This window comes from Mirounga angustirostris, unplaced genomic scaffold (assembly GCF_029215605.1).
Source record: "Mirounga angustirostris isolate CCGP_5_RB_7025 unplaced genomic scaffold, mMirAng1.0.hap1 SCAF_1, whole genome shotgun sequence".
In the NCBI taxonomy this organism is placed as follows: domain Eukaryota; kingdom Metazoa; phylum Chordata; class Mammalia; order Carnivora; family Phocidae; genus Mirounga; species Mirounga angustirostris.
In genome coordinates, this window is record NW_026991709.1 from 101,897,671 (window position 1) to 101,909,958 (window position 12,288).

Consider the following 12,288-nt stretch of genomic DNA (forward strand, 5'->3'; position numbering starts at 1 on the left):
TTTATACTTCTAATATTCCAAAAAGCTTGCTGTATAAAAAGGTGTACAATAATCTGATTTATAATGAAAACACTATCTTCCAAACTGCAATCAGTGTAAGAACTAGTTACAGAACAATATAAAACTATCATTAACTACATAAATATTACTTTGGAACAATCCACGGTATCTGCCCCAGCACCATTTCCCAGATAGAAATCACTAGGAGTTGTAGAGAGACTGCCAGCGCTGGCCTGAAACACGTCAGGCATTGTGCTAGGTGCTTCGGATTTAATGTTCACAACAACCTGCAAGTAAGTACTATTATATCCATTTTGCTGATAAGAAAACCAAACTTCAGAAAGCTTAAGCTTCATTAAGATAACATAGGTGGTAAATAAGAGGGAGCTGGGATTCAAATCTAGATTTCTTATGCCTCTCTGTTCATTGCTTCACACAGATCCTAGCTTCTCACAAACAGCCTGTCTAGCTCTAGAAGGTAGCCTAGGGGGAAAAACACAAAACACTAAATCAGTCCCATGAACTAGCAATGCAGGGGAGCCTAGACACCTGCCTCTCATCCTCTCTGCACCAGTCTTTGTGTAGCAGAGGTCAAGTTAGCTGGCTGAGATTAACTTCAAATAGTATTTGAAACATAATGTCTTAGTTATATAATTCTGAACAGTTTAAGCTTAATTCCACTCAAATTACAGAATGATACTAAGCATCACAAAGGATTGCTGACAAAAAGAAAATAGAAATGAGCAAAGCTTCAATTGCCATCAACTCATATTCAGACCACACCTAATACCCCCTTGCCCCTAACTCATCACTGATTGTTATTAAAAAGTTAATTCAGGGCGCCTGGGTGGCTCAGTTGGTTAAGCGACTGCCTTTGGCTCAGGTCATGATCCTGGAGTCCCGGGATCGAGTCCCACATCGGGCTCCCTGCTCAGCAAGGAGTCTGCTTCTCCCTCTGACCCTCCTTTCTCTCATGCTCTCTGTCTCTCATTCTCTCTCTCTCAAATAGGTAAAATCTTAAAAAAAAAAAAAAAAAAGTTAATTCAGACCACACATAGGTTGATTTTTTAATCATGTGCCCAGTAATGAAAAACCTGGGTTCTCCCTGGCAAGATATGAAACATGTTTTAAAAAGTGCATTCCAATGTGTCCAATATTAAACCCTCTTGGGTGCTGTCCAAGGTAGGTGGAGGCTATAGCTGGTACCGTTCAACTGAATTCTATCCCCAACACCCAACATAGTTCCTGGCATAGAACAGGAATTTGGAAAATGTTTTGTTGATTTATAATCTGTGCTAAAGTGGGCAATTAGAAAGCTTCTTTAAATAGTTCTTAAATCTACTACTGCTGTAATCTTATGCACACTTACAAGTAGCAGACTTAAGGATATTTTTAAAGTATTTAGTTTTGAAATTTAATAAGAAATTATAATATCAAGATTCACCAGGAAAAAAAAAGCTTTGAGTACAATTTTTAGGTCTTAATTTTCCCCACTGCAGAATGTGCAACTATAGACTGAGGATAGAATCTGACCTATCAATCTTAAATAATCTTGAGACCAAAAAAATTCAGCAATAAATGAAAATTTATTTTCAGAGCAACAAAGTGTAATGATGATTGACTTGTTTCTCTTTGTGAACCCAAACCTCTCTAATCCATTTAGAAAACTAAATATTAAACTTTTAGAGTAGGGTGGGAATAATATAAAGTACTCTCATTCCTAGGAAATAGTTTATAAATGATTTCCCTTCATAGCTTTACCCTACCTCAAACTAATGCCTCCAAAGGAAAATTTATATGTTGTTTCTTTCTGATCTAGTACTAGATTACTGTTTAAAGCTCAGGGTCAATCTTTTCTTGGGAAGGTTATTGGGAGATTAAATGAGTTAATCCATGTAAAGCATAAAGACCACAGCTGGCTCAGAGTTGACATTCAATAAATAGCAGCATGACAATGACCAAAAGGATAATGAGGAAGAGAATGATGATGATGACAAAAGAAAACCCAGCATTTTGTTTTTAAATTAAAACCACTGTACTCAAAGAAATGCCTAAACAGAGAGCAAGGTCAGCTCATAGAGCCAAGATTCATCATGCCAGGCTTTTGAAATTCTTTGGTTTTCTCCACTGCCCTAAGGATTTCAGTCCTGTTTATGTGACAGGCCAATCCATTTGAGTTTCCCAGGGCTGGGAAGCAGCTGGTGCAGCATGTGTGAAGGACAACCAATGTGTTGAGGAACAGGCCAAGAAAGGTATGCTAATGGGACCAAAGCTTGAGATTTTTTGCCCTCTTTAATGAACTGGAAAGTATCTGTGGATTCATCTTGCACCTCCCACCCCCTGATAAACCAAAGCTGTGTTCCCTTACTAACCGGACCCCTCCCAAGCCCCTCTTAATGCTCAACCGTATCTCTGCCAGCTGACAGGCTACAAATGAAATCCTGTGCCAGCCTGTCTACCTACAGGATGTGAACAGAGTTAGTGAGGCAAGAAGGGAACAGAAGGCCCCCAATAAGGGAAAATCAGCCATTTTTTTTAAAAGGTGGATGGAAAAGCAGTAAACTCTATCTGATGTACTTAGAGCTACAAAAGCAGAAGAGCCTCCCTCTCTGGTAGTCGAGCGAGTTGTCTGGTAGCCACCTCAACCTGTTTTGCTTTGTTTTAATTAGAGGAATGTGACAGGAAGGAGGGTTCAAGACAAATCAGAGATGGGGCATAGCCTGGAAAAGCCGCTTCTACCAGCTAGTTGTGGACTGAAAAGTGAGGTAGGCAACTGCCAGATGTGCTCCCCAATTTCGTTCCATTCACCTGTTCATAGATCACACATTTATGAGCCACTTACTGGTGCCAGATACCACAGGCGCTGTTAGGATACAGAGGTAAAGGGCTGGGTCCCTACCTTCCAGGAGATGGGTGGGGTTTTGAATAACAAAACAAGGAGGGAGGGCATTCCAGGTCAAAGAAACCCACCTATCTGGTAGGGGAAGCAACATGTGCAGAGGTAGGCAGCCAGTGCAGAGAGTATTCTGGAATGCTGAGGAGACCAGAGTCTTCTACCACTTGTCTTCCTTGGGCCAGTAAATGACAACATGTATCATGTTCTCGCTGTGTGACTTCCCTGCCCCGGAATTACCGCTTCGTTCTAACAACTGGTCTCCTTAACTGAGCTAAGAACGACAATCCTATTGGAGGTACACAGATGCAGACACGAACGTTTGAACTGAGAGCAGGGTTTTTTGTGTTTTTTAAATTGTGCATCTCTCTCAGGGTATCTGGGTATTTTGGTAATCTATTATAAATAAAAGGTGTTTGGACTGTTGTGCTTTGGTTTAGTTTTTAGTGGTTCTACCTATCTATGTTGAAAGGTTCTCCTTCCTTGAGGTCTGAGCAGGTTATGAAATCTAACGGAAGAATACAGGAGACTCAAGAGCTGTGGTTGGGCAGAACACATAAGTGGCCCATCCCACTTGTTATCATAAACTGCAATCCCTGCCCACCCCAGCAACACTTGCTAACCCCTTTCTATACTTTGTTTTCTCCCTAGTACCCATCACTATTTAACCTACTCTTTTTTTTTTCACTTATTTAGCTATATATCGTCTATCTTGCCCCTCTAGAACATAAGGGATTTCTCTTATTTTGTCACTACTGCATCCCCAGCATCCATAAAAATGCCTGGCATACAGCAAGCATTCAATGAGTACTTGCCGAATGCATGGTGAATATACAAATTCTATGGGATAGTCCCAATTCTAAATACTTTGTTGCACTATTCCCACAAATATCTCCCACACTACATCATGTGTCATGATTTAGGGTTTGGCAAATATGATCAAGCAAGGCATGGAATACATATGTGTGTGGCTAAAGTAGCTTAAATCTGCTAATCATAGCTAAAAGTACTTAACAGTTGCCATTTCTAAAGATGGTTAAGCACCGTACTTACATAGCATCAAGAAGCACTAACTCACTAACCCACATGGTTTCTACATACATTAACCTACACTAATGACATTAAGTCATCAGTCAACTGGATGGAGCGCAGAGGCCTGTGTGAGGACAGTCTAATAACTATGCCTTTGTCAGGCACTGTGATTTGCCCATACACTTTGATACTTTCTGTCCTACCTCTCCAAGTGTCTTCTTTAAAAGAAGTCTTTCTGGATATTAGAGTATTTGCACACTTTTCCCAGTTCTGCCAGTCCTCCCTTGGAATTTAAAATACATGCATATGCACACATGAGCACACATCTTATACCAAAACACTTTCCCAGTAGGTATTTTATACATCAAGGCATGCATACCCCTAGAAAGGGGAAAGAGAGAAGAACAAAAAGGAATATTACTTATCTATCTAAAGAAGTCTCTTTAAAGATTAAGAGTTTTTTTTCTTTAATCAGCCAGTAAAAATATATCTCAGAGGATAACAAGATTTCTGCTGGAAGCTAGCCCTTGCAGAGGCTGATCACATTTGCAGATGCAAAATTCCATTACATCCCCCAACAACCTCAGCAACATTAGTCTCTGGTCAAAGGACCAGAGGAGGAGGGAGGGGGACTGTCCTCCTTCTAAATGGGGAGGGAAAGCAGCCAAGCAAAAAGAGTTTGAGAAAGAACAATGGCTTCCTAGTGAGAAAGCGTGTTAAGTAGGTCGGTATTGGAACCGCATTTTCTTGCACACAAATCCATCATTGTTCCTTTATATTTTCTTTTCCTTTTCTTTCCTACTTCTTTTCTTTCTTCTGCCCTATTCACTATTACTGTCATCTCGTGTGAGAGTTTTTTTAAACCATGATATATTTGTTCAATTATCTGTAGACCTAGAGCCTCTTCATCAAATTAGCGGATCTCTATTTATAGCTGATAATTCTGTACAGGGGATCTAATAAAAATTCCTGAGAGTGATAAAACTAAGTCCAATTTTGCATTGCTGTTTTTGACCCAAGGATTGTTGCCATTATCCAATAAATTGGCTTCAATGACCACTGTAAATACATATTTTCTTTTAAAGATAGTACTTTTTAATGAGAAAAACTAGGCTGAGTAGTATCAGGAAATAACATTTTCACCATTTGCTTCACTCTCTACTCCAAGATCACATTATCTTTAAAAATGAACTTTAAGAGACATAAAGATGAAAAAAAATCTAAATAGACTTCGCATAATGATTCTATCAGGGAGGGGATTCATCTGTACCTGGTAAGTATAATCACGTAAAATGTGCTGATACATTTTTAGCAATTAATATGTAATATTGCCAAAGAAGCTCTATAATACTCAATACTCAAGTGTGACTTTTTTCTGTCACTATCAATACATCTCCATTAATTTCAAAAAACATTTCATTTACTATACTCAATTTACCAATTGTTCTAATGGCTTCTGATGATATTTAAAAGTATAATGAAAATACTAAAGCAAATGGCATCATTAAGCCAGGGTCTAACAAAGATCCCAAGCCAGGGGCTCAGTTGGTGAAGCGTCTTCCTTCAGCTCAGGTCATGATCCCAGGGTCCTGGGATGGAGCCCCACATCAGGCTCCCTGCTCAGTGGGGAGCCTGCTTCTCCCTCTGCCTCTGCCATTCCCCCAGCTTATGCTCTCTGGCTCTCTCTCTCTGTTAAATAAATAAATAAAATCCTTAAAAAAAATTAAAAAAAAAAAAGACCCCAAGCCAGAGTCTGAGTCATAGATCAAAATCCACATGAAAGCCCAAGCTGCAGTTCATATTCTTTCAACAATTAAGGTTGAAACACCTAAATGCCAATACATCTCTATGTCTATCATAAGACTAATCTCAGAGGCAAGACTATTACTTTTACCTACAGTGAGGTCATGTCTGAAAACAATGAAATCCTGACAAGGTAAGTGAAACCTCAGAAAGCAAAACCACAGGTAAGGGAGGACTGACTAGTGTATACAATTTTTTTTTCCACTGAGGCCTTCAGTGACAGAGCTTGGATTTGTGGCCATCATCCTAGTGATGGAGGTGCGCTAATCTATCCACATTCTCACATCTGACACCCATGATGCCTAAATGCCCACTTTTGTCAGATGGGCAGCTAGGGTTAAAAGGACAGACTTTGACCACACAGACTGAGCAAGCTAACAGACACCCACAGGATTCCAGCCCATGACCTTTCCCTCATAAGAACTCCCTCCCCTAACCACACACTAACAATGCTAAAACATGCATTCAAAATACCACCAACTTTATGATTAAGTAGTTTAACAAGCACTCATAAATAACTGTTTTTGAAAATTCAATGAGAACTTTATGTCTAGAGATGAAATGCATATTAAAAGCAAGAGTTCTTCTAGTCTCTGGATATTATGTCCACAGTAATTCAAATAAACCAACTTCAGATTAAATCAGCCTGGTCATCTATGCTGAATAGCACTGTTGTCAGGGCTACTGGGATTTAAATCTCAGGCTTCAAAGCTATAGGAACTTAAATTATTTAACTTCTCTGTGCCTCACTTCCATCATCTATAAATGAGGAGTACTAGTATGCCGACCTCAGAGGGTTCTTGTGAAAATTAAATACACTAATATATAAAAAGTACTTAACAGAGTACCTCACACATAGTAAATATTGAAAAAATGGTAGCAGTTATTTAGTATTATTGTATACCAGAGGTAAACTCTGGTCATATCTATACTAACAATGATTTTATAAATATAGAAAATGAATGATGGGGGCGCCTGGGTGGCTCAGTTGGTTAAGCAACTGCCTTCGGCTCAGGTCATGATCCTGGAGTCCCGGGATCGAGTCCCGCATCGGGCTCCCTGCTCGGCAGGGGGTCTGCTTCTCCCTCTGACCCTCCCCCCTCTCATGTGCTCTCTCTCTCTCATTCTCTCTTTCTCAAATAAATAAATAAAATCTTTAAAAAAAAATTTAAAAAAAGAAAATGAATGATGAACATTAGAAAGATGAATCATTATATATGAAGATCAAAAGTATAATCATTTATACATTTGCACAACAGATTAAGAGCCTTATTTCCTATTAATATATGATACATTAACCATTTTTTAAAACTCCCTCACTACTCTAGCCATCTGTAATCAAGAAGAGCATTAAGAAAAATCAAAGGCAGTAAACAACTAGATAAAGAACAGAAAACAACATCAACTGGTTTCTTTTAAATAGAACTCCCCTGAACTTTGTCTCACCAAAGGCGATGCTGGCAACCTTCCAGGCATACAGAGCTTGTACAAATGATGCATACTAATTTATGTAAATCGGGCTTTTTGTTTCTCTTGAGATAACAGAAGACAGTTTCAATCTTATGAGTAGTGACTTTTTTTTTTACTTTCTTTGTCTTCTAAAATTCACTTTTCATATTCCTTTTATCTCATAGTTTTTGTGTGTATGTTTTCCCCTTTTGAGCTCATGTTCTCTTTTTCCTCTAAATTTTTATTTAAATTCCTATTAGTTAACATACAGTATAATATTAGTTTCAGGTGCAGAATTTAAGTGATTTACCACTTACAAAAACACCCAGTGCTCATTACAACTAGTGCCCTACTTAATACCCAGCACCCAATTAATCCATCCCCCCACCCATCTGCTCTCCAGTAACCCTCAGTTTGTTCTCCATAGTTAAGAGTCTGTTTCTTATGGGACACCTGGGTGGCTCAGTCGGTTAAGCATCTGCCTTCAGCTCAGGTCATGATCCTGAGATTGAGTCCCACATCGGGCTCCTTGCTCAGTGGGACGTCTGCTTCTCCTTCTGCCCCTCCCCCTGCTTGTGCTCTCTCTCTCTCTCTCTCTGACAAATAAATAAATAAAATCTTAAAAAAAAAAGAGTCTGTTTCTTGCTTTGCCTCTCTTTTTTCTTCCCTCCATGTTCATTCGTTTTGTTTCTTAAATACCACATGAGTGAAATCATATGGTATTTGCCTTGCTCTGACTGACTGATTTCACGTAGCATAGTACTCCTACCTCCATTGACATCATTGCAACATGCCAAAGAATGAAACTGGACCACTTTCTTGCACCATACACAAAAATAAATTCAAAATGGATGAAAGACCTAAATGTGAGACAGAAAACCATCAAAATCGTAGGGGAGAACACAGACAGTAACCCCTTGGACATCAGCCATAGCAACTTCTTACTAGATATGTCTCCTGAGGCAAGGGAAACAAAAGCAAAAATAAACTACTGGGACTTCACCAAGATAAAATCTTCTGCATAGCAAAAGAAACAATCAACAAAACTAAAAGGCAACTTATGGAATGGGAGAAGATATTTGCAAATGACATATCTGATAAAGGGTTAGTATCCAAAATATATAGAGAACTTATCAAACTCAACACCCAAAAAAACAAATAATCCAGTTAAGAAATGGGCAGAAGACATGAATAGACATTTTTCCAAAGAAGACATACACATGGCTAACAGACACATGAAAAGATGCTCAACATCATTCATCATCAGGGAAATACAAATCAAAACTACAATGAGATACCACCTCACACCAGTCAGAATGGCTAAAAACAACACAGGAACAACAGATGTTGGTGAGGATGCAGAGAAAGGGGAACTGTCTTGTACTGTTGATAGGAATGCAAACTGGTACAGCCACTCTGGAAAACAGTATGGAAGTTCTTCAAAAAGTTAAAAATAGAACTACCCTATGATCCAGCAATTCCACTACTAAGTATTTACCCAAAGGATGCAAAAAAACTGATTCAAGGGGTACATGCACCCCAATGTTTACAGCAGCACTATCAACAATAGCCAAATTATGGAAAGAGCCCAAATGTCCATCAACTGATGAATGGATAAAGAAGATGTGGTGTGTGTGTGTGTGTGTGTGTATTCTTTCTTGCACCATACACAAAAATAAATTCAAAATGGATGAAAGACCTAAATGTGAGACAGAAAACCATCAAAATCATAGGAGAGAGAGAGAGAATGGAATATTACTCACTCCATACATATGTATATATATATAAGGAGAGAGAGAAAATGGAATATTACTCAGCCATAAAAAAGAATGAAATCATGTTCTTTTTCTTAAACACAGTCCTTTGTTGAATATTCTTCCTTTTAGATATTCTAATTCAACTCTTCTCAATTTTGGATTCAATTTTATGCACTATAGGCCTGGGATAGTGTCTTAAACATAATATATACTTCAGCTATTTGTTCAATAATTGTAGCAGAGTATCTATGGACAGCCCAGCCATTTCAACATTGTTAGATCTGGTGCATGTTAGCTTTCATTACTACTAAAACATTTTCACCATTGTGGGACTACATAAATTATCACTTGCACTCGGGTAATTTCTATTTGACCACATTTCAAATTGAAATACGCCTTCCAGTCTATATTGCTCATAGGTAATTACTATCATTATGATCAATAAAGTTAGGAAGGGGGCCGCCTGGGTAGCTCAGTCAGTTAAGCATCCAACTCTTGGTTTCGGCTCAGATCGTGATCTCAGGTGGTGAGATCGAGCCCCACAATGAGCTCCACATGGAGTCTGCTTAAGACTCTCTCTCCTCTGCCCGTCCCCCTCAAATAAATAAATAAATCTTAAATAAATAAATAAAGTTAGGAATGAAGTTTACTTATGGAAAACAAGTAGGCAATTTTTTAAAAAGAGAGACTTTTAAGGAACCTGAGGAACCTAAAGCATTAAATACTAAATTCACAAACCAAAATTTTTGGACCCAGAAACACTCTTGTTATACATAAACATATCCATAGATTTTATATATATATATATATATATACATATATATATACACACACATATATATATACACATATACGCACACATATGTGTGTAGATAAATATGAAATAGATATAAAATATCTAATAGATATAAAATATCCCTAGGAAATTTTTCCTTTGGGGGGACCCTAATCATGGCAGATGTCCTGTAACAAAAAGCAATTACTAACAGAGAAGATAAGAATTATTTTAGTTTATTTAAATGATAAGAGTTCTGAGTCTTTTAGATCCAAGAATCCTGGAAATACTTCATTATGTTCATTAAAAGAACACTAATTTCTTCATATAAAGAATATCTCATTTGATGATCTGCCAAGAGGTCAGCTTTTGTAAAGAAAAGCTACAATGAAAAGATTTTAAAAGAATGACAATTGTGTTGGGTGATTTCTCCAAAATCTTAAATAGCATATAATTAACACTGTTACAAAAAAAAAAAAAAGTACAAAAAATAAACACATACACACTGTATTATAAATCTTTTTCAAATTATAATAAAAAGCCTAAAGGCTATGTGGCATGGTGGGAAGAACACAGTCTTGGCCACCAGAAAATGTCAGTTCTGATTCCACCTTTGCCTCTTTACTCCTAAAGCTATCAAGAGAGTTAAATACAATTACATAGGTAATATATTTAGAGCAGTACCTAACACATAGTAAGGGCTCCATAAATAATAATACCACTACCATTAAAAGAAGGCCTGCTGAATTCATATTTAGTTTTGTACTCTCTCAAAATCCTACTAGAATGTAATGGGATTCAAAATAAAGAAAGAACCCCACAAATATAATGAAAAGAAAAGACAATAACAAAATTTGGGGAGCTGGAAAGCAAAGGAATGAGACTTAACTAACCTAGCAGAGTTGACAAGGCTGAATCCTATATCTCTTCCAGGACTCTTAGCTGTACTGTTTTAAACTAAAATTTATCAAAGAAATCTAATTATCTATTATAGTTTTATTATATTAAAACATTCTTATCTAGGGGCACCTGGCTGGCTTAGTCGGTAGAGCATGTGACTCCTGATCTCAGGGTCGTGAGTTCAAGCCCCATGCTGGGGGTACAGCTTACTTAAAAAAAAAAAAAAAAAAATCCTATCTTTAAAATGCCAGCTAAGCAAAAAACATTTTAAGGTTACATATAAAACTGCAATCCACTGTTTCAGACAGTATATGACAATAACACTGGAGGTAAGAATCCTAATATATTTCCATTTTTTAACTGCAGAAATAAAGAAAAAACAAATGATTCGAATTGGGGAAATTCACCAATAAACAAAACAAATTAAAATGAGGGGTTATAATAGCTTTAGAGATGGTATAAGCATTAAATCAACTAGCCACCAACTTGAAGGTTCTCAAAGAGCAAGTAAGGCTCACCAAGTAAGGACTTTTTATAATTAAAGTTCCCAGTTCCCAGTACCAAGAACACATACACACCACTGGGTCAAAACCTAGATAGAAACAGAGGGAGGAAAAGTGTGTACTTTGGGAGGTGGTTCTCCTACATCAAGTACTGCCTTGCCCCTGTCTATACTAGCACTAGTCTACAAAATATAGGCTCACTTCCCATCTGTCAAGTTCAAGAACACTCTCTGCAATGCACACTGATGAAAGTGTAGATTGGTACAAGCCATTTGGAGAACAATTTAGTAATATCTAGTAAAGTATAAAGTGTGCATATCCTACCACCTAGCAATTCCACTCCTACCAATATATCCTAAAAACTCTCATACATGTACAGGGGCGCCTAGGTGGCTCAGTCGGTTAAGCATCTGACTTCAGCTCAGGTCATGATCTCAGAGTCCTGGGATGGACCCCAGCGCCAGGCTCCCTGCTCAGCGGGGAGTCTGCTTGTCCTTCTCCCTCTCCCTCTGCCCCTCCTCCTGCTCACGCTCACTCTCTCTCGCTCTCTCTCTCTCAAATAAATAAAATCTTTAAAAAAAAAAAAACCTCTTATATGTGTATAAAAAGAAACATGTACAAAAATTTACATAGCAACATTGTTTATAGTACCAAAACATAGAAAACATTGAAATGTCCATTAACAGGAAAAGAGATAAATGAATCATGATATAGCCACACAATGAACAGCAGTGAAAAGGAGTGAACCAATGCTACCTGCATCAACATGAATGAATCTCATAAATAACTCAGCTAAATAGAGCTGCAAAAAAATATATACAGCAGAATACCATACATATAAAGTTTAAGACCATACAAAATGATACTATAAATTTCTTAGAGATACAAACATATATAGTTTTGGGTTTGTTTGGTTTTTTTTAAAAGAATGATACACAGCCAATTTAAATAGTGAAGTTACTACTGAGGTTGAAAAGAGAAATAAAATCAAGGAGCAGAATACAGGAGCTAATATATTTAATTTCTTACACTAGAAAGTATGAATATGGGAGTCTAATGCATTAAATTTTACACCTTTTGCACATCTTTTTATGTCTTAAATATCTTATAATAAAAATTTAAATCCCATATAAAAATTCTGAGACTCTCTAGCTTTGTAGCACTAGATGTTGAAAG

General features: G+C 37.5%; 1 protein-coding gene and 1 non-coding gene across 5 annotated transcripts in view; one reads left to right on the top strand and one right to left on the bottom strand.

Annotated features, from left to right (window-relative positions):
* Positions 1–12,288, bottom strand: part of PPM1L (protein phosphatase, Mg2+/Mn2+ dependent 1L) — a 448,415-nt gene that overhangs the window by 225,386 nt on the left and 210,741 nt on the right. The window lies entirely within an intron of this gene.
* Positions 10,737–10,809, top strand: TRNAR-CCU (transfer RNA arginine (anticodon CCU)). The gene has a single exon. It is a non-coding gene; the product is annotated as a tRNA-Arg (tRNA).